Raw genomic sequence first — 23,563 nt, forward strand, 5'->3', positions numbered from 1 at the left:
CAGGAAACAATAAGGCAATTTAATCGAACTACCTGCCCTTTTAACTAAGGGGGAATGTTATGAAAAAGACGATGTACGCAAGAAATTAAGGATTCTGCTGGTGTCAAAACTATCCACACAGATAATCACTTGTTGATTCACACGCAAACGTGCTCCTATTTTCAACTTAGTAACAGAGTTCCAAAGCCATTAGACAGCTCTAATACATAGGCTAAAACGTTTAGGTTACACAACTTTCTCTCAGTCTTCCCTCAAGGTAAGGAAAACCAACTTTCATCTGCAGTCCTAAACACAACTTCTGCTAAAGTAAGCAGCATTAACGAAACACAACCTGATCCTCACCGCAGCCCAAACGAAGATATCCTGATTACCTCTGCAGATGAGCAAGGCTACACTGAGCCCCAGAAAGCAGGAAAGCACTACGGACCTCAGCCATTCCCAACCCAGCCTGTCCCCCCGCTGCACTGTGAGCACGGGCTGCATCCCTCTCCTCCAGCGGCGTTAATCGTTCATCCCTGGAACGGAAGCACCAAGCCCCACAAAAACTTCACAATTCTTGCAAAAGACCATTCTTCTGGGACAGGAAAACAGGTGGGCACCTCACCACGCAGCACGAGGGCCTCCTTGAACGTATGTATGTAAACAAGCATTTTTTTTCTTTAGAGCATAAAAAGGGGAGGGGGGGAGGAGGTTAAACTTCCCAGGAACCCTGCCACAAGTCCCCTCGTACCCTGCGCTCGCCTTCCAACTCCCGGATGAGAGTCCACAGGCCCAGGGGGTCCCGGCCTCCCTCGCCCGGAGCCGCGCTCCGTTCCGGGGCCTGGCGCACACGCCGACCCCTTACCTGGACACCCGCACCGCCCCCGCCGCCGTGCCCGGCGCCCCCCGCCGCGGCGGGCGGGGCGTGCCGGGGCGGCTCAGCAGCGGGGCGGGGGCGGCTCAACAGCGGTGCCGGCGGTGGCGGGCGGCGGTGCGGGGGCCGGGCGGGGGCGCGGGGCGGTGCGGGCCCATCCTGCTGCTGCTCACACCTCACACACACAGGAAATAACACGGGGTCACCTGACCCCACACAGCCAATGGCGGCGCCGGGCGGCGCGCGCGCCAGCGGGGACGGCGGCGCGAGGCGGCGGGGCTCGGCCGGCGCGGGAAGGGAAGGGGGGGGGAAAGGGCGCGTGCGTGCGCGCCCCCGCCTGCACGGACGTGCCCGCGCGCACCGCCCCTCCCACCACCAGGCGCCCGCTTAAAGGGGCCGCGCGCCCCCCCGCCCCCCCCCCCCCCTCCCCCTCCCCCTCGTCCCGCGCGCGGGCAGCACGTGGGTAAGGCGCGCCCGGCGTGCGTGCCACTCGCCCCCGCCCCTGCGGCGGCACCGGGACCCGCCCCGCGCCCCGCGGGCACCGGGGCAGCTCCCACCGCCTCCTCAGCAGCAGCCAGTACTGCCCGCCCGCCCACCGACAAGTTATTTTAAGAACCGGCTTTGCTTCGTATGTGCGCTTGTCCCCGACCGGCCTCCTCCCGGGCGGGGTGCGGCCAGCAGCGGCCTCGGGACGGGAGGTTTCCTCGTACGGCGGGGAAGCCGCTCCCCCGGCCCGGAGCCCTGGAGCACTCCCCGAGCCGGCGGTCAGGCCGCACGCCGGGGCTCGGCGGGCCCCGAACCGGAGGTGCCCGTGCAGAGCTCGGGAAGCCACATGGAGGCGGCGGTGCCCGGGTTGTCCTGCCCCGGAGCCCCCGCCCGGCTGGGTCAGCACCGGCGGTGCCCGGGCTCTGCTGCCCCGCAGCGGGGTCAGCACTGGCAGTGCCCGGGCTTTCCTACCCTGCAGCGGGGTTAGCACCAGCGGTGCCCGGGCTCTGCTGCCCCGCAGCGTGTCAGCACTGGCAGTGCCCGGGCTCTCCTGCCCCGCAGCGCCCCACCAGCCCTGCATCGCTCCGGCCACCGCCAGCCCTCCGAGCGTCCTTCCAGCCTTACATTTGGGAGTCCGGTGGGTCCAGTTGCACTACTACCGCTGGAGAAACGATTAAGGTTTTTTCAGATGATTCACCGGTTTTGGGGTTAGGGCGTGAGGGGACAAGGAGACTGGTGGAGGGGGCAGTTTGAGAACAAAGATGTAGCACATGTCAAATCATCACCTCCTTCATTTAAACCTGCGAGCCAGCAAAGGAAGCTCTGTATGACACTACAGTTTCCCCCATCTGTCACTGAGAGCGTTTCACGTGAAAATGCAGGAGGCTGGCAGCCTGTGAAGCTCCAAAGTGCTGGGCAGAGAAAGCTCGAGCATCATTTAAAATCTGCTTTGCTAGGAACTTTACTGAGCAGATATAAGTTTCAGTAACTGCTCTGTTTCCCAGATCCTCAGCAAGGTGTATTCCAAGAGAAGGCCCCTGTGCATAGCTCATCCAAAAAGTAACTAACTGCTGAGAAGGATGGTGTTGTAAGCACAGCCAGTTGACAACTTCACTGATGGCTCCTCCACAGGCGACTTGCGTTTTATGAAAAATAAATACAAACCACCACATCTTGTACCATGCATTATCTGTCAAAAATAATTTGGAGGCTGGCTGAAATTCCATCTAGATAGGGCTGCAGTGATGCTGGGGAAAACAACCAGAGCAGAAAACAGTTACATGTGATTTTACCATTTCTCTTTCAAGTTAACAATTCATGGGTGTCAGGGACTCTCCAGCTGCTGGCCAGGCCATCGTGCACCAGAAGAGTCCAGGAAAGACTAGTCTGCTCCTCTTTGGACTCCATAGGCAATGGCTCCTTTTGGAGGGAAGTCTGTTGCTGTGATCTATGCCTTATCTCCCTCAGATTCACGATTACCGTGACGTGCTCCCCATCACCTCTGTGGGAATTGCAGCTGGAGCACACGGGCACTGCCTTGTTGCTCTCGCAGTGCAGCACAGCAGCAGCACAGCCCTGCTCTCCTTGGCACTGGTTGCTTGTTTGCATGTGTTGTTTAGGGCTTGGGTGCTTCTCTTCAGGAGGTGGAGGTCATCGCTTCCTTCACCTGGAGAGGAGGCTCCGACAGCGCGTTCCCTGTGACAAACCGCTCCTCGGAGACAGCCTTAATCTTGTTGACTGCCACGGCATGTGAGGAGCTTGGTTAGAGCAGCACTCTCCCTGGGGATCCAGAACTGTGATAAAAGCTGTAATGGGGTGGGGGAACTCGATAAGGTTTTTATAATTTGATTTTCCATTATCTGTTTGCTGATTTTGAAGTGAAGCATCAATTGAGGTCAATCCTTTATGCAGATTTATAAGGCAGGAGTGCTTAGAGCACTCTAACTTAAGCTAAAATTAAACTTACCTTAAGGTAAAACCCTTTGGTATATAAAAATATATGAGAGCACAGCTTATCTAGATAAGCTTGTTGTAGCAAGGTATTTTTTACCTAATGTCCAAAATGAAGTTGCAGCATAAGTAGCAAAAGTTTTGTAAAATGCTCAAAAAGGTAACATAGAACTACAAGGACAGAGAACACTCACAAGTCAAACATTTCTCAAAGGACCAAAAATAAGTGAGTTTGCATAGATACCTGGATCTCTAGTCTGCTGCAGAGCAGCATTTCACATTTCCATGACTACTATATTGGTGTTACAAGGGAAATACAACAGGAGTTGCTAAATATTTAAAAGCTCAAAACTGTACAGCTGATTTTGAAGGATGAAATGAAGTTTTAAAAGAAATCATGCTATAAATACAGGCAAATGTCACCCTATCATCAGCTGCTGCAGTACAGTAGGCATCACTGGCAATACATAGGGTCAATAAAAATGCAGAATGAAAACAAAGCTATCAAAAGTGTATTAGTTAAATACCACACAAGCATAGACGCCGTATCCCTGGCAGCTTTGGAAGTGATGTATCAGGCTTCAACATGCAGCCCCACTGAGCTTAATGGATAATTTAATTCTCTCAGAAACTAATTTTTGGCTGTCTGCAGACTCCATATGAAAAACCACTGTCATTAGTACACCTTGTTCACATCACCAAGTTTTTCTTTGCCACTGAACATTTCATTTTCTTTACAGAAGAAATTCAACCTCCTGACTTGGCCACTCAGTGCCAACTACTTGCTTGACCACCATCAGTTACACCAAAAAAATGCTATTAATAAAACATTATTAGGACAAATTAAGAAAGTGACCCCATCATGCTACCAAGGCTCCAATCCTGCAAACACACTATCAGGGTGGGAATGTAACACCCATGCAAGCTTTTCTGCTTCAGAGTACAGTCATCAGTAGCATCTATAAGCTCTTAAAGCAACTTATAAGGAAATCAGTCTTCAGTTCTGAAAAGAAGAAAAAAACCCAGGGATGTAAGGCCAAAAATAATTACTTACCAAAAAACCCCAAAACCTCCAAACATGCTTAAAGGATCAACTTTACAAGCAATGCTACAAACTAAACAGGTTTGCATGTAAGCTTCCAGCAAATAGATTCCATCATCAGAGAGTAAGTGCTATGAATTCAGCTGATTCACTACACCACAGCCAAAAGGAAGATTGATGTCTCTCCTTCTAATGCAAGAAAATCAGCTCAGCCATAATTGCCCAGAGTCACTCTGGTACCACCATAACAGAAATCTTCCAAATCTTGCCAATTTCCTCCCAGAAACCCTTCTTGCCACCTCCTAATCAAAATGCTTTTGAGGACAGAGGCACAAACAAACAAGGCAGAGACAGACAGGAAAATGATTTCAAGACTTGGCACCCTCCTCTACGAGGGGTCGGAGGTTCTGGGCAAAACAAAGCCCCTTGAGTAGCCCTCAGGGTTAGTGGCATTGCCCCGACCAGTGCTGCTGTCACTGCACACATGCAAGCAGTGCTGATGCTCCTACTGCACAGGAATTCTGCAATGGCTTAAGCAAATGTTTTTCTCTGTCGTGCCTCAATATAAGTAAGGCTTAACCTGCACATCCCCTTCCCCACTCTCACAAATCCCAGAGAAAAAAGGTCCTCCTGACTCTGAGAGGACTGACAAATGGAGATGGAGAGTCTCTCTCTGTCTTTGAGGTCACCACTTCTGATCTAGCCATAATTCAGTAATTACTCAGCTCGTGTGGCTCTCCAGAAGCACATATTAGCAGCGTTGAGGGGGAATGGAAGGATGGCACCATTCCTGACCTCACGACCTCTCACCTGCACACCCTGTGAGCTCCCTCTGCCTGGAAGTGGGTAGTGCAGCAAGAGATGCAGCATCGGGGATAGAGAACAGATTTGCAGGTAACATATGTGGGAAAGGCTGTGAGCACCCCAGCGTTAGAAGAAAGACGATTTCTGAATGCACCTGGTGGGGTTCTCTCACAGATTTCTCCTTCTTTACCAAAGGTTTCACTGCTGATGAAAAGCACTGAACCAGCAGCACCAGGAAGGTGAAGTGTCCGCAGAGTCAGGCACACAGATTTCACAGACACAGCACCTGTCCCCTCAAAGTATTACCCTTACCCTAATCCCTTCCCCTGTTACACAATTTCATGTCATGCACAGGCTCACCACTGCACTTTCACAGCTTTCATCTAGAGGCCCTTAGATGCTATGGGAATGGGCATTGAAGACAGAAAATACAAAACATGACAGCAGGATCAGGCACCTACAGGTCACACAACCGGGGACTGAAACTTATATTCACGGTGGGACAACTTCATCTTTAAGCAAGTGTAAAGCAAGAGCAGCTCGCCTGCTTCACTTTCTCCAAGAAAGACATCAGCATGGCTGCATTCATTAACATTCCCTACCTCTTCCTACCGAGCCCCAGGATTTCCCATACCGTCCTCCTATTTCTTTTACATTGACTTCACATAAAACGTGTTACATCTGACCCTACACAAGGGAGGCACAGTACCAGATGCCTCCCAAAGAACTGCAGCAAAGACAGGGAGGGCTCTCATTAATTCACCAATATTGAACTTTTCTCCTTAAGACTGCCAAAGGATCTGTGTGCTTGCTGGAAAGAATTTTGGACAAGCACAGATTCTCAGCATACTGACTGTCATGTCTTGGGTGTATCACTTGAAAGCGGCTCTCCTCCAGATACTGGAAACCTCTCCATAAGCAACAGTGTCAAGTCCTACAGCCCCATTTCTGCAACAGGGCAACAACTGGATTGAAAGACTTTGGAGCATCTCAAATAAGGGAAAATGATAAAGCAGCTGGAGGTAGGTAGCATGAATCACAGCAGGAGAAAAATTAGCACACCTGTATGAGAGACAATCCTGCTCTGTCTTTCAATACTGCAGCACTTCTGTCCTCTCATCTTCACATTACAAAGAGCTGATTCATGAAAATAAGATCTTTGTACCTTAAGATCTGCTCTGCTTCTTCCTTTTACCTCCTGCCAAAAAGCTGCTTCTGGCAGAATAGAATCAGTTGCTGTGAAAGTGCTTGTGATGCTGTAGACAAAAGAATCTGAGTCCAGCAGAAAAAGCAAGAAACAACAGAAGCTGAACTTTTGAGGAAAAGCCGATTGCATTTCCGTGCAGATGCCCAAAGTAATGAAGGTGGAAATAAAACCAGAAAGCCATACAAATATGATTCCCCAGCAAGACTGTCTCCAACAAGGCAGAAAAGACCATCAATAAATCTTCATTATCTGAATTGCTAACCGTATCTAAATAAAAGTAGAAATTCAAATATTAGAACTCATCTTTTTAAATGGCCTTACATAAAACCAATTCTGCCTTGCCTGAACATGTTTTACAGAAAGGGATTTTTTTCTTTGACTTCTGGTGGCCTTTTACAGAGTTTTCATTTGCTAGGGTGTTTTCTTTCTGCCCACGGGGAAGTGGGAATTTCCAGACTTAACAAGCCTAAATCCCCATGACATACAGTTCCAAATTTTGAGAGGCAACTAAGATTTTGATTCTTACTTTGCTCCCTGTTGGCTTCCTCCCTGATGCATGCAATAGCTGGTTTGAATCTCAGCTGTGACAACAGGAGAGAAAAAAAGGTCCCTGAAGGAACAGCATCAGTTCTTCCAGCCACCTTGGTGCTACCACGCTTTGTAATTCAGGCACATAAGAAAAACACATAAGAAGAGCTTGCAGCAGCAAGAGGCACAAGCAGGAGGCATCAGAGTGGACCAAAACCAAGGAAGTCTTCTATGTTCATCTGGTATAAAGGCTGTATTTATATTGCATAGCAGTAACCTAAGGGTCCACTAAAGACGGATGTTGCATAAAATCTCATTAACTTCTTGTCAGTGAAACCAACTTCTGGGGTTTTTTGCTCTGGTCCTGATTCATCTAAGAGATTGGTTTATTAAAAAACATTTTTAAAGTTCCACCACTGTTTACTTATGTATCGCCTATTGCTAACAAAACATGAGAAAAACCCCTACTTCAAACACAACTTGAATTACTTTGTATCTTGAGAGTCATTAAAATATATTCAATGCGCCAACCCCCCCCCCCCCAATTCTACATTTCAAAAGATGTTAATGTCTTATTTTAGTGCCCTGCTTTAAAGTCATGCTCAAATCCAAGTCAGGGCACAGGAGAAGGTACAGAACTTACAACTTTAAACACAACATATTCAGCTATTTATGAGCACTACTGACGTGTTTGGGGGTGGGAGAAAGTACCATCTTTTCATTCATGTCACCTAACCCAAGTGATGAAAATGCTTTAAAAGCTATTAGGTAATAGAACTGTTCTGGGTTGAGAAAATCAGCATTTACCTTTATAAAAGCTGGACAGACATATCTTTTAGAGAGTCCAAGACATGCAGTAAATTCTTAAGTAACTTGTTTCTGTTTCATTATTCAAAGGACTCTTCCAGATACCTACTTAAGTTCAGGTTCAAAATAACACAACCTCTGCTTACTTATCAGGGCGTTCAGCATTCCTCTTGAAGAGACTGTCTTCTGCAGCTGGGAATCCTGCTGGCACTCGTGTTTGTCCTCAGAAGTGATTAGGGCTGAGGGCCCCCCATTTAACTCTTCTGTAAATGTGCTCTGAGTAATTAGACCTAAACAAAATACTGTCAGTTCCATCAGGGCTCTGAAAGTAAGGTCAGCACTTCTTAGGACATCATCAGTGAGCACAGAAGCAAAAAAAGGCACCTCAGCAAGGACAGTTCCTGTCAACCTACCAACTCAACCTGTCTCTACTTGTTTTATCCATTTTTAGAAACAGCCCAATCCCCCAAAGAAGAAAACAAGCTATCCCAACACAAATACTCTCAGTGAGGAGCAGCAGCACTGGGTGGAGGGAGGCAGCAGTCCTTCAGACCAACACCTGCTAACTCTGGCTGAACCCAGGTCTACTGAAGAAACACGGGTTATGTTGGTGGAGAGAAAGCACCTCACCAGGAGTGAAATTTCACATTCCCTGGGGTACTTGACCAGAGCTCAGGGATGCCCCCATCAGGGCCAAGCCTCTCCACAGCAGGGAGCATGGTGTGAGAGAAGGGATGACTATTCTTCTTAGAAACTAGCAACTCTTACAGTGTGATTCATTCCACAGCCTGAAGATCAAGGTGTCAACTTATGCCTAATAGTGATGAAAAAGGGCAGTCACCCTATTTATACTCAGCTAGCATTTATCTCATCTCGAGAAACACTAAGTCAGCAGCTGGCCTTAGGTGATAAGTAGGGGGTTTCCTTAGCAGTCCTTTTCATTCAGACAGAAATTTAAAGAAAGAATCATAGAATCAACTGGGTTGGAAGAGACCTCCAAGATCAAGTCTAACCCTTGATCCAACAACACTGTGATTACTAGACCATGACACTCAGTGCCACATCCAGCCTCATCTAAAAAACCTCCAGGGATGGTGAATCCACCACCTCCCTAGGCAGGCCATTCCAATGCCTGATAACTCTCTCTGGAAAGAATTTCTTTGTAATATCCAACCTAAACCTCCCCTGGCAGAGCTTGAGCCCATGCCTTCTTGTCCTACCGCAGGTTGCCTGAGAGAAGAGACCAACCCCCACCTGGCTACAACCTCCTTTCAAGTAGTTCTAGACAGTGATGAGGTCACCTCTGAGCCTCCTCTTTTTCAGGCTAAACAATCCCAGCTCCCTCAGCCTCTCCCCATAGGGCTTGTTTTCCAGTCCCTTCACCAGCCTTGTTGCTCTTCTCTGGACTCACTCCAGCACCTCAATATCCTTTCTGAACTGAGGGGCCCAGAACTGAACACAGTACTCAAGGTGTGGCCTCACCAACGCAGAGTACAGGGGAAGGATCACTGCCCTGGTCCTGCTGGCCACGCTATTTTTGATACAGGACAGGATCCCACTGGCCTTCTTGGCCACCTGCGCACACTGTTGGCTCATGTTGAGCTTCCTGTCAGTCAGTACCCCCAGGTCCCTTTCTGCCTGGCTGCTCTCCAGCCACTCTGTACCCAGACTGTAGCACTGCAGGGGGTTGTTGTGGCCAAAGTGCAGGACCCGGCACTTGGCCTTATTGAACTTCATCCCATTGGAATCAGCCCCTCTCTCCAGGCTATCCAGGTCCCTCTGCAGAGCCCTCCTGCCTTCCAGCAGGTCAACACTCCCTCCTAACATTGTCATCAGCAAATTTGCTGATGATGGACTCAATCCCCTCATCTAAATCATCAATAAAGATGTTAAACAGGACTGGACCCAACACAGACCCCTGGGGAACACCACTGGTGACCGGCCGCCAGCTGGATGCAGCTCCATTCACCAGCACTCTCTGGGCCCGACCCTCCAGCCAGCTCCAAATCCAGGAGAGGGTATACTTGTCCAAGCCATGGGCTACCAGCTTTTCCAGCAGTGTCAAAGGCCTTGCTGAGGTCCAGATAGACACATCCACAGCCTTCCCCTCATCCACCAGGTGGGTCACCTGATCATAAAAAGAGATCAGGTTGGTCAGACAGGACCTGCCCCTCCTAAACCCCTGCTGGCTGGGTCTGATCCCTTGTCCATCCTGAAGGTGCTGTGTGATTGCACTCAGGATGATCTGCTCCATAACCCTGCCAGGCACCAAGGTCAGACTGACAGGTCTGTAGTTGCCAGGGTCAGCCTTGCAGCACTTTTTGTGGATTGGGGTGACATTGACCAGCTTCCAAGTGTCTGGGACTTCCCCAGAGAGCCAGGACTGTTGGTAGATAATGGAGAGTGGCTTAGCAAGCTCTTCTGCCAGCACACTCATCACCCTGAGATGGATCCCATCTGGTCTCATTGACTTGTGAGGATCCAGGTGGCTCTGTAAGTCACTATTTCTTCCCGGAACACAGGGGGGCTATTCAGCTCCCTGTCTCTGTTTACCAGCTCATGAGGCCAGTTGTCCTGAAAGAGAGATAGAGAGATAGGAAAGGAAGGAAAGGAAGGAAAGGAACAAGCAGCAGTGGTTAGAAAAAAGGGAAAATCTTAATAGAAACGAGGGGTGGGGAGAGAGGGGAACTAATTAACGCTTTCAGCTTGTTCCCCTTCACCACTGCCTGGAAATTCTTCTCTGATATACGCATTGCCTACCTAGGGCTTTTTGAGAGACCCTTGCACATCCTCACTGATTACTTCCCCTACTCGGGGAGACAGACTGTCCTTTACCCTAAATGCTTTTATCCTCTTGATGAGGTCTCTTACCCAGCTGGATCCTGCCTCCTTCTCCCACTGCAATCTCTGAGCCTGAGAGAAGACACCTGGGGACCTTCCACTTTGCTTAGGAAAGGGAGTTAATCCTTTCATATCCCAGCATGGGGCTGAAGTGATGCACGCCTCCCCCCCTGCCTGAGCACCTATGGTTACAGTCCTGGGCGACGGATGTCCCCATCTGAAGAGAAATCAAAGGGAAGGGTATTCTCCACTGTTTTCTGCTCTTTCAGGAGTCATTTAAAAGCAGGTGTAGATAAAGAACTGAGAAAAGCCCCACAGGGGACAATCCTGCCATACCCAGACAAAATAATGAGGCTTAAAATCTCTTCCGTATCTAATCTTAGCTAAATCACATCCCCGGTGTCCTCTGCCCTTAGTTTCGCAGGGTGCATTTCGCTCCTCACCTCCCACCTCACAGATTCACAAAAAGTGTCCTTCTGGTTCCACTTGATCACCCCAACTTCTGCGCTCTCTGGGGCCAGAGGTCCAAAGAAGGACATTTCAATGGTTCTTTTGATTTAATCCTCCAAGGGGAAAGCAGGGTGATTCCAGGCATCATTTCCCAGACAAGCCAACAGACAGTACTCAGCGCAGACAACGATTTTTATCTTCAAAGTGCTTTACAAACTTACTTGTCCTTTGAGAGAAGAAAGAAGGAAAAAATCCCTAAGCATCACCATTGGGATGGAACAGAGATGCAAATAACCCTAAAAGTTCTTTCATATTGAAGCAGAGGGAGAGGAGTTCTGCGGTGCAGCAGTGCTTTGGATTTGGGATTGTTTGAAGCGTTTTTGGCTTTTACACCAAAGACCTGGATCTGAATCCTCTTTCACATCACTAAGGTAGGACAGAAGCTCTTAAGCTGTGGCCAACAGGTCCCTTCCCCGGGGGTCGTGGAGTTGGGTGTCTGAGAAGCAGGCGGCAGTACGTGGGTGTCTTCCAAGAATCCGCTTGCCTCTTCAGACTGCAAAAGTACTGCACAATTAATTATACATCTGTACTACAAAAGATCGGCTCTATAACTGCAGGGGGTGCTATTCATCAGCCTTGAAACGTGTTGGCAGAGGACAGCCAGGGTCCAGTAGTTGAAATAAAGAAATAAATAACGACAAAAGCAGGATGTGCTCTGGATGGTTAGGAGCGAAGTGCGGCAGCGGGACGCAAGTGACCCGGGAGCGGGTTGGAGCGCGGTGCTGCAGACAGGCGGGATGCGGTGCTTTTCCCAGGAGCTTCGCGAACCGCAGCAGCAGAGAAGCCCCCGGCCACCGGGGTGAGGTGCGTAGGCAGAGAGGTGGCAGCAAGAAGCCTGCCTGACACCTGCGTGCACTTTTTCTTCCTCAGCCCTCCCCTTTCACGGAGGCAGCAAAACATCACGTTCCCACCAGCCAGAGTCCAGCCCGAAGTGGCTTCACCGCAGGGCAAATTCAGACGGACCCCCTTTCCCTCATTCCTTTCTTTTGAAGCCCTTTCCTGGAGCAGGCATTTAGCAAGTACAAATACACCACAACGTTAGGCATCCTTCCACTGTCACTCTCCACTATCATTCCTCCTCCAGACACACACAGTAACACAAAATGACGGCTTCCTCAACACACTGAATGAGCAAAGCCCTCGCGCCGATCCTTAATTGTCTACGCTTTACTCTCTTGCTCCAGTCATATTATATCACAAAACTCAAAGCAGCCCACCTACTGCCCCAGTCTTTGTCCAAAATCTCAAGTGAACGGTAAACTGGACACAGGAAAAAATATTGCTGAAGAAGGGAGGGGCAAGCTCAAACCCCCTCCCCCCCTTTCCCTCCTCCCCTTTTTTTTCCTTTTTTTCCCCCTTTTTTTTTTTTGAGGTTGCTCTTTGCTGGTGCACCCACATTGTTATTGTGCAGTTGCCAGTTTAAAAAAAAAAACAGCCACCAAAACCCTCAAAAAAGGAAGATATTAAAGAAGAAATCACATCTCACAGCCCTTGAGAATGTGACCCTGAGGCCTTGCCCTTCTCCCTCCTGATGTACCCACATATCACGGTGGAATGGCAGGCCCCTCCCCATCCACCCCCGTGCTACTCCGAACCTGCAGAGCGAGAAAAAAACCAAACACACATCCAAAACAACATAAAAATTTTAAAAAAAATCGACGAGCGCTACAGGAGGAGGGAGGAGGGGGAGGCCACCCCAAACACACACACATATGCATAAACCCCATAACCCGTTTATGTCGGTGTCGGAGCAGGAGCCAGACCGCAGCGAGCACCCACAGCTGGGGCCTTTGCGAAGGGCCAGGGCAGCGGCCCCGCGTCCGCCCCGCCGGGTCCGGCCGCCCCCGCGCCCCCGTTCCCGCACCCGCGTGGGCCCCGCGGCGGCGGCGCGGGCGGGCGGTGACACGCGAGGAGGTGACACGCACACGGCGCCGCACACACACACACGGCCGCCGCCGCCGCGCGTGGTCGGCCAGAGCTGGCCTCTGCAGGGCAATTTTCCACTCTCAACTTTCAGGGAGAGGGAGAGAGAGATAAAGCCCATTTACTGTACCTTTCTGGCATCTTTCTCAGCTTTCCCTGCTGCTTCTCCCCACCCCCTTCCGATTTATCTCAGCTACTGGTTTTATAAACCGAGAGGGTGGAGGGGGGTGGAGGGAAGAGGAGGGGGCTTTTTTTCTCTTCTCTCAGCCCCGTCTGCACCTTCTGCTTGAGCCCGCCGGTGAAGTCACAAGACCGAGTCTCTGACATCACACAGAACCCACAAACGCCGGATTGTGACTTCACTGCAGGATAGAACAGGGAGGAATAGGAGAGGGGAGGGGAAAAGGCTCTTATTCAAACACATATCTGCAGTAGTAACAAAGGGAACTCAGGAAATGGCTGGCCAAGAAAATGGCTTTTCTTTTTTTTAATAAAATATACTCTCTTTTTTATTTTGGCTTTTTTATGGTTGTTTGGGGTTTTTTTCCCCTAATAAACTTTGTGACTACGATGGAAATACCTTTTCAAAGTGGCCTGGGCAGGACAGACAGCAAGCACCAGCCCAGGCACCATCCTCCAGCACAGCACAGGCTGCCACAGCCCTTGCCCCTTGGCCACCTGCTGTCACCCCTCTGGACCCCCAAGAGGTGGTGGGCTGAAAATGAAGGGTGTCAGTGGCCACGGGAGAGGCTCTGGGGGGGCTGGTGGAGGGGCACTGCAGGTTAAGGCCTGAAGCAGGCGGATGCTGCAGGTCGTGGCACAGACACATCGGGAAGGCAGCGCTGGAGCCACTGCGCACACGGGACTGCACAGGGTGACCAGAGCCCCCCAGCACAGGTCTGGGAACCACGGGCCAAGCAGAGGTAATGCCAACCACTGTGCACTTGGGGGGACTTCCCTACCTGAGAACCCCAAACCACCATGAAATTACAATGCAAAGAAAAGGAGTATTAAGGGTCAGAATTAAGGTAACTGTGTGAGGCCTAACCAAAGCAATAGGGTTAAAGAGCGAGGGTTTCAATTCCCTAGTGCATTTTTAGGTATTAGGTGCCCTGGGGAAGGGAAGACAGGCTGGGGTAGATGAAAGAAAGGCCAGGAGGCTTTGATGTGCTCCCAGTACAAGGCAATCCTCGGATGTTGCTCTGGGAGCAAAAGCTGATGATATTAAGACTTCTGTGGTCATTTCTGAAATAAAGCCTAAAAGGAAAAAAGGCTCATTAAGTTGCTATTGGCTTAATATGACCTGCAAAGTTGTAAGATTTTGGGGTTTTTTTTGTTTATTCAACTGATGAATTTTTTAACATCAGTTTCTCAAAATTTACCAACACGTCAAACATCTCAGTAAATAAGCCCAAAAAAATAAAAATCTGTTATTTGTGTTTAAAATAGATTTTTTTTTCATCTTTTGAAGCAAGATAGCTCAAACACACTGCACTAATCATACCTGAAGGCCAGGAATTCAGGGGGAAAAGCCAAGGGCACAGCCACAGCCAAGTGAAATAATAAAAAAAAATTTAAACAGCGCTAATTGCAGACAACATTATATTTATGAAGTTATTGGAACTGCAGAGCCAAAAGGGAGAAAGTTTGTGATCTTCACAGCGTGTACACTCCAACCTCTCTCCTTGCCCTCACTGAGACCTGCAAAGCAATTCCCATCGCCATGCTGACCTGGAAGGGAGGAGAAAACAGCACTGCCATCGTAGCCTGCCCTTCCCACAACCTGCCAGTGCGGCAGGAGGGAAATCTGTACATGGAGCGAGCGAGAAGTGAGGAGGAAGCGATCCAGATCCCTGCCATGAACCAGCTGGCAAATACGTTCCCAGGTTGTTGCTGCTGGATGGTGGGAGCACCCCTTGAGTGCCTTAGAGCACCCAAGAGGGCTGTCAGCAGCACTGGAAGCTCAAGACACCTGTTGGAAACTTGTGTACCCCTGCAGGCTCTGTGTGCTTCCAGTGTAATATCCAGGTGGCCAGACGATGCTCTTCCAGGTGGGAGCTCCTCCATGGCCAAAAGCCTCAGTTCCCACATCAACTCTGAATCCCAGTGCCTTGGGGCATCATCCAGCCTTGGCAGAGCCACAGCAGCAAGGAAAATTTCCCCTGTTGTTTTATGGCTTTTCTGTGCCAGTAGAGCAATAAACCAGGCTGCAATGGAAGGAATAAACTCTCCTGTCTCTGCTTGTGAGAGGGAGGGAAAAGGTATGAATTGCAAACAGCGAGGACCCCATCCAATCTCATATCCTTCAGCAAGTCTTGCTCTTTGTTTGACCACAACTTTACTACCATTTTTGTACTGACGCCTTTCATCTTTCTTATCTGTTTTTTCCACCCTGCTGATTGTGTGATTGTGTCCTGTTTATCCCACTTCTTCTCTCTTGGGGAATCTCTCTCAACCTCCCTGTGGTGGGGAGGCAACATGGCTGCCAAGGCGCCAAGCAAGGTGAGGAGGGGAATGGGGGAGAGAGGAAGGCATGGGCATTTGTTGGGAAGCAGAATAAAGAAGTGGGGAAGAGGAAGGAATCTAACACATGCACACTGACTAGCATGGGCTTGCTCCAACTTGGCCCACGACACAATTACCTGACTTGGAGGCTGGCCAAGTCTCCCAGGTTAAGTCCCTCTACATTTGTGCGAAGTGCTGTCAGAGCTGCTGGGACTGTGAATACTCAGGGCTCCAGTAGCATGCCTCATCCAAAAAGGGAAAAAAAATAGAACAGACACAGGGCAGGGACTGAATGGGCTTATTTTCACACAACTGCAATTGTTTTGTTGATGCGGAAAGGTAATTAAAAAAAGTTCTGATTCAAACGTGCCACAGAATTCCCAGAGCCCGGAGGCTGCTGCTTAGAGGCAGATTAATCACACTGAATTCTCCATCTAGATATTGCATGCACTCCAAACTCCCACCGCTAATAGCTCTAATATTCTCCTCAGCGTGTGCATGCTGCTGGTGTTATGTTCCAGGAATATTAATTCCCCAACTCAAGCTCCTTTCGCTTGCGCATGTACCCTAAAGGCTTGCTGCTGGGCACTGGGAGATTATGGAAAAGAGAAAACAGGGCTAGAGGAGAACTGGGGTGCAAAGGTACTGGCTGGGACTCCTCAAGGAAAGTCATTAACGTTCTTTGGATAAGCAAGCCATCCAAATAAAATCTACCTGAAGGCCAAGTTCTTTAAACAAAGACAGCCAACTACACACGCACAAGATGGTTGAAATTAAACTGAGCTCCCAGTGCTGGCTTTGTGTTACCCACTCCCACCACCCTGAGACTTGCTCAAAATCTCAGTCCTGTTCATTGTGAACTCTGAGCTAGGGCTTTCATTTGTGTCTTCTGCTGGTGTCTTCCCCCAGCCCTTTCTACCCCCAAGCAAGGCTGATGCATCTAAACTCTTGCTGACAACGCCAGTAACGGTGAAAATATAGCAGGTTGTAGTGCAAGCATCCAAAGAGCAGGTAGCACTTTACACAGTAAGCCCCTTCTACCCCCAGCAGAACTGACACATCATGGAGTTCATGGTCCAGCTCAAGGCATCCCCAAGACCCTCATTACATGGAAAACAGAAAAGCAGAGGACGAAGGCAGGAAAGAAACATAAATTTTTTCTTTGTATTCAAGTAACTGCCATTTCTGGTAAGCAGTTCACTGTGTGTGTGATCTATATATATGGCCAAAAGTCCAGCTGCTAAGCTTAAAAACCAATGCATGCTTGAAAAGTACATTTAAGATGGCTATGATATAATTTTCAAAGCTCCTAAATGCCCAAAGCTCCCAGTGCTGTTCAGCAAAGACTGCAGGTAGTTCCCAGTTTAAAACATCGTTCCCTGAAACTGGCCACACCAGGACTCTGGAAACTACCATGTAGAAGAGACCTCAAAATGGATGGCACTGGTCATGCTTCCATTTAGTAGGATTGCTTGCTTGACAAGAAGCTATCGTAGGCATGATTTTCTTTGTCAAGCAGTCTCTGTCTAATGTAAATCAGCGTGCCTATGTCAGTGCAGGAAAATCAAAGGGAGTTTTGCCCCTTTTGTTGCAGGCGTTTCTGAGAAGCACACAAGTACAATACCTGAGTCACAAGTTAAATTGGATGCACAGACCAGCCCATCAGCTATTTTCATAGCTCAGAACACCTTACCTAGTCTCTGCACTAAAACCTGTGACACCACAGGGGCACAAGCACAGGTGGTGGCCCTTTCCACAAATAGTGCAGGTCAAAGAGAAAGGGCACTGTTTTATGGCTAAAGACTTTACAGGGCACTGTTGGTGCTTCGAGGGAAAAGCACCAGAACCTTTTTGAAGCTTCCTCTCTTTGCTATCTATATCATGCAGGTGTACAATCATATGTGTGCCTTGAACTCTGAGCCAATTCCTTAAACTTGGCTCCTTCTGCAGGGAGGGAAGGGACACTGCCTGTGTAAGGCCCTTAGGGCTTAACTCTGCTGTAGTGGGAAGGGAGAAGCATGGGTTTCCTTCACTCTGATAAACCAAGGCATTGGCATCACTCTGTGTAGCTTAGGCACAAAGCTGTGATCCTCTTTCTCTCTTTGTGCACAAAGAATGAAGCTGATAGCAAAGCTGACACCTAAATCCTCACTATTGCACATCTGAGATAACCCCAGTTGTTTTTGTTTTTCAAACTCAAGCATATAAGAACGGAGAAAGGCAGAAGGATTTCAACCCTGTCAAACCCTGTCGCCAGCCCCCTGAGTTACAGATCTGTGAACTCTTACATGGGATGAGCACTCTTTGCTTTTATCTCCCTATGCAGCATGTGTCCCCAGCCCTTCACAAACAGATGTTTCGCCCTCCAAAAGGGAAAAGAGAGGGAAAAAGAGACAGCATGAGCACAGGGGAAGGAGGGAGGAAGGGAGGGAGGAAGAGAGAGAGAGGGGGAGAGAGAGAGAGCATGAGCAAGAATGCTGCCTGCAGATGTCAATCAGGACTTCAGCCCAGGTCTAACCTGCCAGTCCTGCAAGAGGAGGATACATGAATTTTCTAGTTGGATAGTCAGTGTCATCAAACAAGAAAATTGTGAGGTTTAAATTGTAATGCAGTCTCACGTTCAGTAAAAAGGCCTTGCTACATGGAGATGATGTGGGACTGATGAACCTATTCCTAGCACCTTAAGAATTAAAATTTTGCTACAAATAATCCAAATGAAATGGTCAAAAATAGTACAGCATTTCAGACCATTTTTGTAGAACATGGTGCTGATGGCAAGGGGGAAGTGATTGTAGGTAGAATACTGTCAGGTTTGGGGCAAGCTTTCTCTGCATTTTAAAAAATTCTATGAAGGAAAATATTCTTGGGAATGAAAAGTCTAATGATTACATGTACACAGAGAGTGTCATCTCTATCTTGGCATTCAGCAGAAATCAACTCCCCCACACCAACACCCTCTCCTCCAGCCACCCACCCTGATATTCTTTGCCACTTCCCACCCATTAACCCAGTACCTGCAGTGCAGTGTTCAAGTGGGACTGGCGGAGCTGCTGCCGCTGTCATCTCCTCGGAGCTGGCAGTCACCTGCCAATCTCGCCCCCACTTCCTCCTCCCTCCTGCTCCCCCCCACCCCTCGTCAGTGCAGCTTTCCCTGGGGATAGATCACTCTTCCCCCCCCCCTCCAGCAGCCTGACAAATAACTACTGTTAACTCAATAATAACCCCCTCCAAGGTTTTTTAATTACCAGCTGTCCACAGGGCACGAGACTTGAGCATACAGCAAGAAACGGGCCAGAGAGGGAGGTTAGCAACAGGGCGTCGGAGAGTTTGGGCTGATGTGGGCTTCACACGGAGAGACTGGCTCCTTATGCTCCATCCACATGGCGGGGCTGGCACAGGCAACCTGCAAACCCCCACGGATGCTGCCGCCCTGGCCGCGGGCGCGGGCACGGGCACGCATCATGTGCCGCTGTACTCGGGGAGGGGGGTTCAGTCCTGCAAGGGCTGGTGTGGAAAGCTGCTCCTGCAGGGCAAGGGGAGGCTCTGCTACACCAGCTGAGGAAGCATCATCCAGGACAGCATTTGTTTACAAAGCATTTTAAATGAAAAACAGAGAAAAATGGGGGGAGGGGAGAGAGTAAAAAAAAAAATCAGGTGCATTTCTGTTTGTATAGCTTTACCAAATACATCTATCTTTTCACATATGAAATAGCCCTTCCTTTTTCTTTGCAAGACAATAGTCTCATTCTGCCTTTTTTTGTAGCGAAAATTCATTGGTCTGTGGCTTGAGATTTTTCTTAGCCTTTTATTAAATGGACACGGCTTACTGAACTTTCAGACAACCTCTCCACCTACTATTTGTTTGTTCACACCCATTTACACTCTCTTGTTTTTTAACAGGTCTGAATAAGGCTTATTTTTTTAAATAATCAGTTAATGAAGTTTTATCTGAATAGTCATAAGCCTATTAGTGCTCAAGTTGTGCACTGAATCCCCCTCCCCCCTAGAGGTTAAACAAGACCAGAAATCCTTTTGTATTCCAAATAACACGCTGGGAAGAAAAGAAGCAAAGAAGGATAAGAAAGCCCAAGCCCTGCATTAGGGCCCTTTTAAATCAGGAAACACTGGAAAAGGGGCATAACGCAAGGCGCTTCCCCCCTTCTCCCCCTTCATTCTTCTCCTCCCTCCTTTGTAGGTCACCTTTACTATGGAGACATTGATGCTTCAAGTCTTCATTTGCTTAAATAAAGAGGGTAAGTTCAACACCCCAGTCAGGTAAGCACCGTACCCCAGGCAGGCCATGAAGGGGAAGGGGCATCCATCCCGGCACCAGGGAGGGAGACACCCTGTGAGGGCAAGGACTGGGTCCTCAACACACAAGTGGGGCAAGGGGGTCTGCTCTGGGAAAGGGCAGGCCCTTTGGGAAGAGGACAGCACGACAGCACGGCACTGAAAATGCTGGGCTTGGGTGGAAGGGGAGCAGGTGGACATGCTGTGCTGAGGGATGGGCTGACTTGCTGACCCCTGCACCCTGGGAAGGACTGAGGGTGGCAGTCAAGGGGCACTGCATGGCGGCCTTGGCCTGGGAGCCCTTTGCAGCCGTCACTCCACCCCGGGGGAGCATCCTGGCAGACGAGATAGCCCCCACTCCCCTGAAATAAACAGCAGCCTTCCCAATGCTTCATTAAACTAACACAGCTTCCCGCCATTGCCCCGGCAACCGACACAGGCCTCCTGTTTGCCAGCTGGGGGAATTAAAGGCAGCCTGGCAGCCAGCCCCTGGCTCCTCCGAAAGCTCCCCTTACACAGTCAGAAAGCATCCCCAGGCAGAGGAGAGGACCAGGTGGCTCCCAAGGTGCCAGCTGAGATGGGGGAGTCCTGCCCACCCCCACTCTCACAAACTGCAGTCCTCAGGGAGCCAAGGTCCCCACCACTGCCACCAGCACTGGTGCTGGAGGGCAACACAAATCTGGAAGGCTCACCAAAATGATCCCTGAACTGGAAAAGGACTCAATAACCCCCTGGATGGTCCAGTAGCACAAAGGTGGACACTACTCCCCATTACAGCATCACCTCCTGTCCAAATGCAATCAATAGTTCACATTAATTAGCAACACACTCCTCTTGCTGCTCATCCGCTGGCTGAGTGAGCAAATTACATCCTTTCGTCCCTGGTTTTCCTTCTTTCCCTTAAATCACACACACTGTGAGGCAAGCCTTAGCCCTGCTCCCCTCGGGTGGACGCAGAAGGGGCAACAGACCACAGGATGCCCCATGCTCTGCTGCCTGCCCTCAGAGAAAGCCATTTCAGAAAGAGCTCTGAATGGGAACATCTGTGTTGTACTGGCCTCCAGTGCTTGGACACCCTCCTGCCCACCTGTTCTTGGTCCATCCGTTCAAAACAGGTAGATGGTCCCTTCAGGCAAGGCAGACATCCCTCCACACATCCTAAGTGAAAAACCTTGTTACAGTGCTCAGATCCCAAAATTAGACCTGCTGGGCTGGTGCAGGTGCAACGTGCCAGCCGCTTCCAGCACCCTTCTCCCACCACCATGCCAGGCCACCAACACCACAGAGGAAGCCCAGATTGGTGAGGAGAGGAAAACACCTCACTTCACAACAGCAACAAATAAAGCAGCACTATTCACTCGCTTGGGTATCCACATCTGTTTTGTCCTGTTTTCCATGACTACTGGCTGTGAGCAGAGGTCTCACAGGGAGGAGCATTAGGTATTTATTCCAGCTCTTGGTTTTGTCAACTGCTGATGCCACCAATGTGTTTCAATTCTGCTTGAAAAACTACATTGCTTTTTAATCCACAGATCCCAAAACAACCCTGCAAAGGTACCTCCAACCTTATCAGCAGTACCCTAGCTTTCCATAGCTCTGCAGCACACGTTTCATAACAAACTTAACTCTGTCTGGACAGACCCATTCCCATCCTGCCTCTGAACAGTTTGTATGCCCTACTCCTCTCTTATTTTGTGATGATATTTAGCTTTGTGAAATACTACTTAGCTGCATTTAGAACAATTAAGAAACCAAAAAGGAGGAAAATAAAGACATTAGTACATTCCAAATTCTGGCCACAGCTCGGCGTTGCATGAGGAAGTGGCACATGGAAAATGTGGAGCTGTTTATAAGCATTAAATAACACTCTAGCAATCTTGCAGGGACAAATGGAAAAGAAGTGCATCCAAGCAACCCTACAAAAATTAGCCCAGAGATGCCACCTCAGTGACAGAAGACTGTAGTTAAGGGTGTCCAAGCAAATCTTGGGAAGAGGAAAATAACAGGCAGAGAAATACCATCAAACACCTTCCTTCAGTGCAAACCTCCCAATAAGAACTGTTACAGACCGTGAAAGGGAGTCTTTGAGGTTAAAGGGAAAAAGTATGAACACTTTGACATCATCCACTGTAAGGCAGTGGGAAGAATACTGCTTTAGCTTTGATGAGGGTGCAGAGAAAAGGGGACACTTTCAGAAACTTGCTGAAAAAACTGCAGTGTGAAGATGTACAGGCAGACCACAGTGGGTAAGGACCATTAGACTGGAAGGCCTGGCTAAAAGTTGCAGGCCTGCCAGGGGTCCTGGCTTAACCCTGTAACCTCAAAAAAACACACACACACACACAAGCAGGTTTCTATTTCTTAAGCTTTCTTTACAGCAATAAAAGTCAAATCCTGGATACTTAAAACCAAATTCCTTTCCCAAAAGAGAAAACAGATTTGCAGGTAGTGCCAAGGTGTGGAGGGAGAGGAGGTTGACAAGTCCTGAAGCAAAAAGCCCCTGCAAGAATCCAGATTGCTCTGTGCCCTGCGCTAACCTCCCCAACTGGGATGCACTTGCAGCCTGCTGTTGCCAAACACTTTTATTTTTTACCATGCTCCTCACAAATTAAACCTTCAGTCAGGTCTGCCTCTCCTTCCACCTGGACTAGCTCAACTCCCTGCTTTCACATTTTTTTCGTTCTTCTCCAGACCTAGAAGATTTAAGTTCCTTAACTCTCAAAGCTCCCGGCGGAGAAGGTGGGTAAGGAGCCGCCTCCTGGCTCAGGCGAAACACGGTGGTCCGGCTGTGAGTGCCGTGCTCCGGGGTTGGATTTCGGACCAGAAGAGGTTGCTGTCAGGGAGCCAAAGCCGCGCAGGGGCAGGGGAGGTGCTGGGCTCCTGCGCGCACCGCGTTCTCCTTCCTCGCTGCTGCCATACATGATTAATCATCCCTGAGACACGCCTGCTGCTTCCCTCTGGCTCTCCAACAACCACAACAGCGGCGGCAGCAGCAGTCGAGAGCACAGAGACCTCCTCGGGTTCGCGGCCCCAGCCCAGCGAGCTTTTCCCAGCGGGGACCTCTGATCCTCGCACACATCCCTCTCGCACATGCCGGTCCTGCCTCACGGCCTCGCAATTAATCGCTCCCCTCCCCCCATTTTCAGACTCGGCTCATCTCCCACCCCTCCCCCACCCCTCGTCCATCTGTGTCTAATTGCATTTCATCTGTAGTCATTCTCTGGAAAACTCACCGGGAAGGTGTCCAGGAGACTAGCACAAGCTTAAAGGCGCGGGAGACGGGGGAGGCCCTGCTGTGCTGGGGCGGACCGGGGCTCGAGGGAGCTGCTGCTCTGCAGTCTCCTGCCAGTCGGGCATGGCACGGGTGCCGGGCAGGGGCAGGGGCTGGCAGCCAGGGGCAGGGGCTGGCAGCCGCAGAGAAGCGGCAGGCAGCCAGGAGGGCCGGTGAGAGCCAGCGGGGCAGAGGGGAGGCTGCTCAGGCGCCAGCCCGTGCCCCACCGCGGGAACCACTTGGTGCCCTCCTCGCTCCGGCAGCACTGTCGGCCCGACGGTGAGCTCTGCCAAAGCCAGCGTGGGGCAAAAGCAGGGGAGAGACAGGGAGGGTCTCATCGGCACGACCTGCAGCCAGTGGGAGCTGGGGGCTCGCCAGGACGCTGCCCCATCCCACACAGGCACTCTCCACCTGCATCACCGATGCTCCTGCCTTGACTCGGGCACGCTGAAGACCAACACGTTCCACCTGTGTCTGCAGCAGCGTGTGCAGTCCCACTGGTCTCACAGCTCCTCAGTCCCACCCCATCACCTCGCTGCTGCCCTG

General features: G+C 49.9%; 1 protein-coding gene across 7 annotated transcripts in view; it reads right to left on the reverse strand.

Annotated features, from left to right (window-relative positions):
• TCF20 (transcription factor 20) overlaps positions 1-23,563 on the reverse strand; it is a 132,518-nt gene that overhangs the window by 64,156 nt on the left and 44,799 nt on the right. Inside the window, exon 1 of one of the 7 annotated variants that reach the window (XM_071551902.1) lies at positions 18,471-18,512. The exons of 4 other annotated variants lie outside the window; for them this stretch is intronic. The gene's annotated coding sequence lies outside the window, so the exon portion shown is untranslated. Of the gene's footprint in view, positions 1-730; positions 839-13,081; positions 13,223-18,470; positions 18,513-23,563 lie in introns of those variants that run through there. 2 more of the 7 variants (XM_071551900.1, XM_071551899.1) reach the window with 2 other exon arrangements.

Source organism: Pithys albifrons, chromosome 3 (assembly GCF_047495875.1).
Source record: "Pithys albifrons albifrons isolate INPA30051 chromosome 3, PitAlb_v1, whole genome shotgun sequence".
NCBI classification, from domain to species: domain Eukaryota; kingdom Metazoa; phylum Chordata; class Aves; order Passeriformes; family Thamnophilidae; genus Pithys; species Pithys albifrons.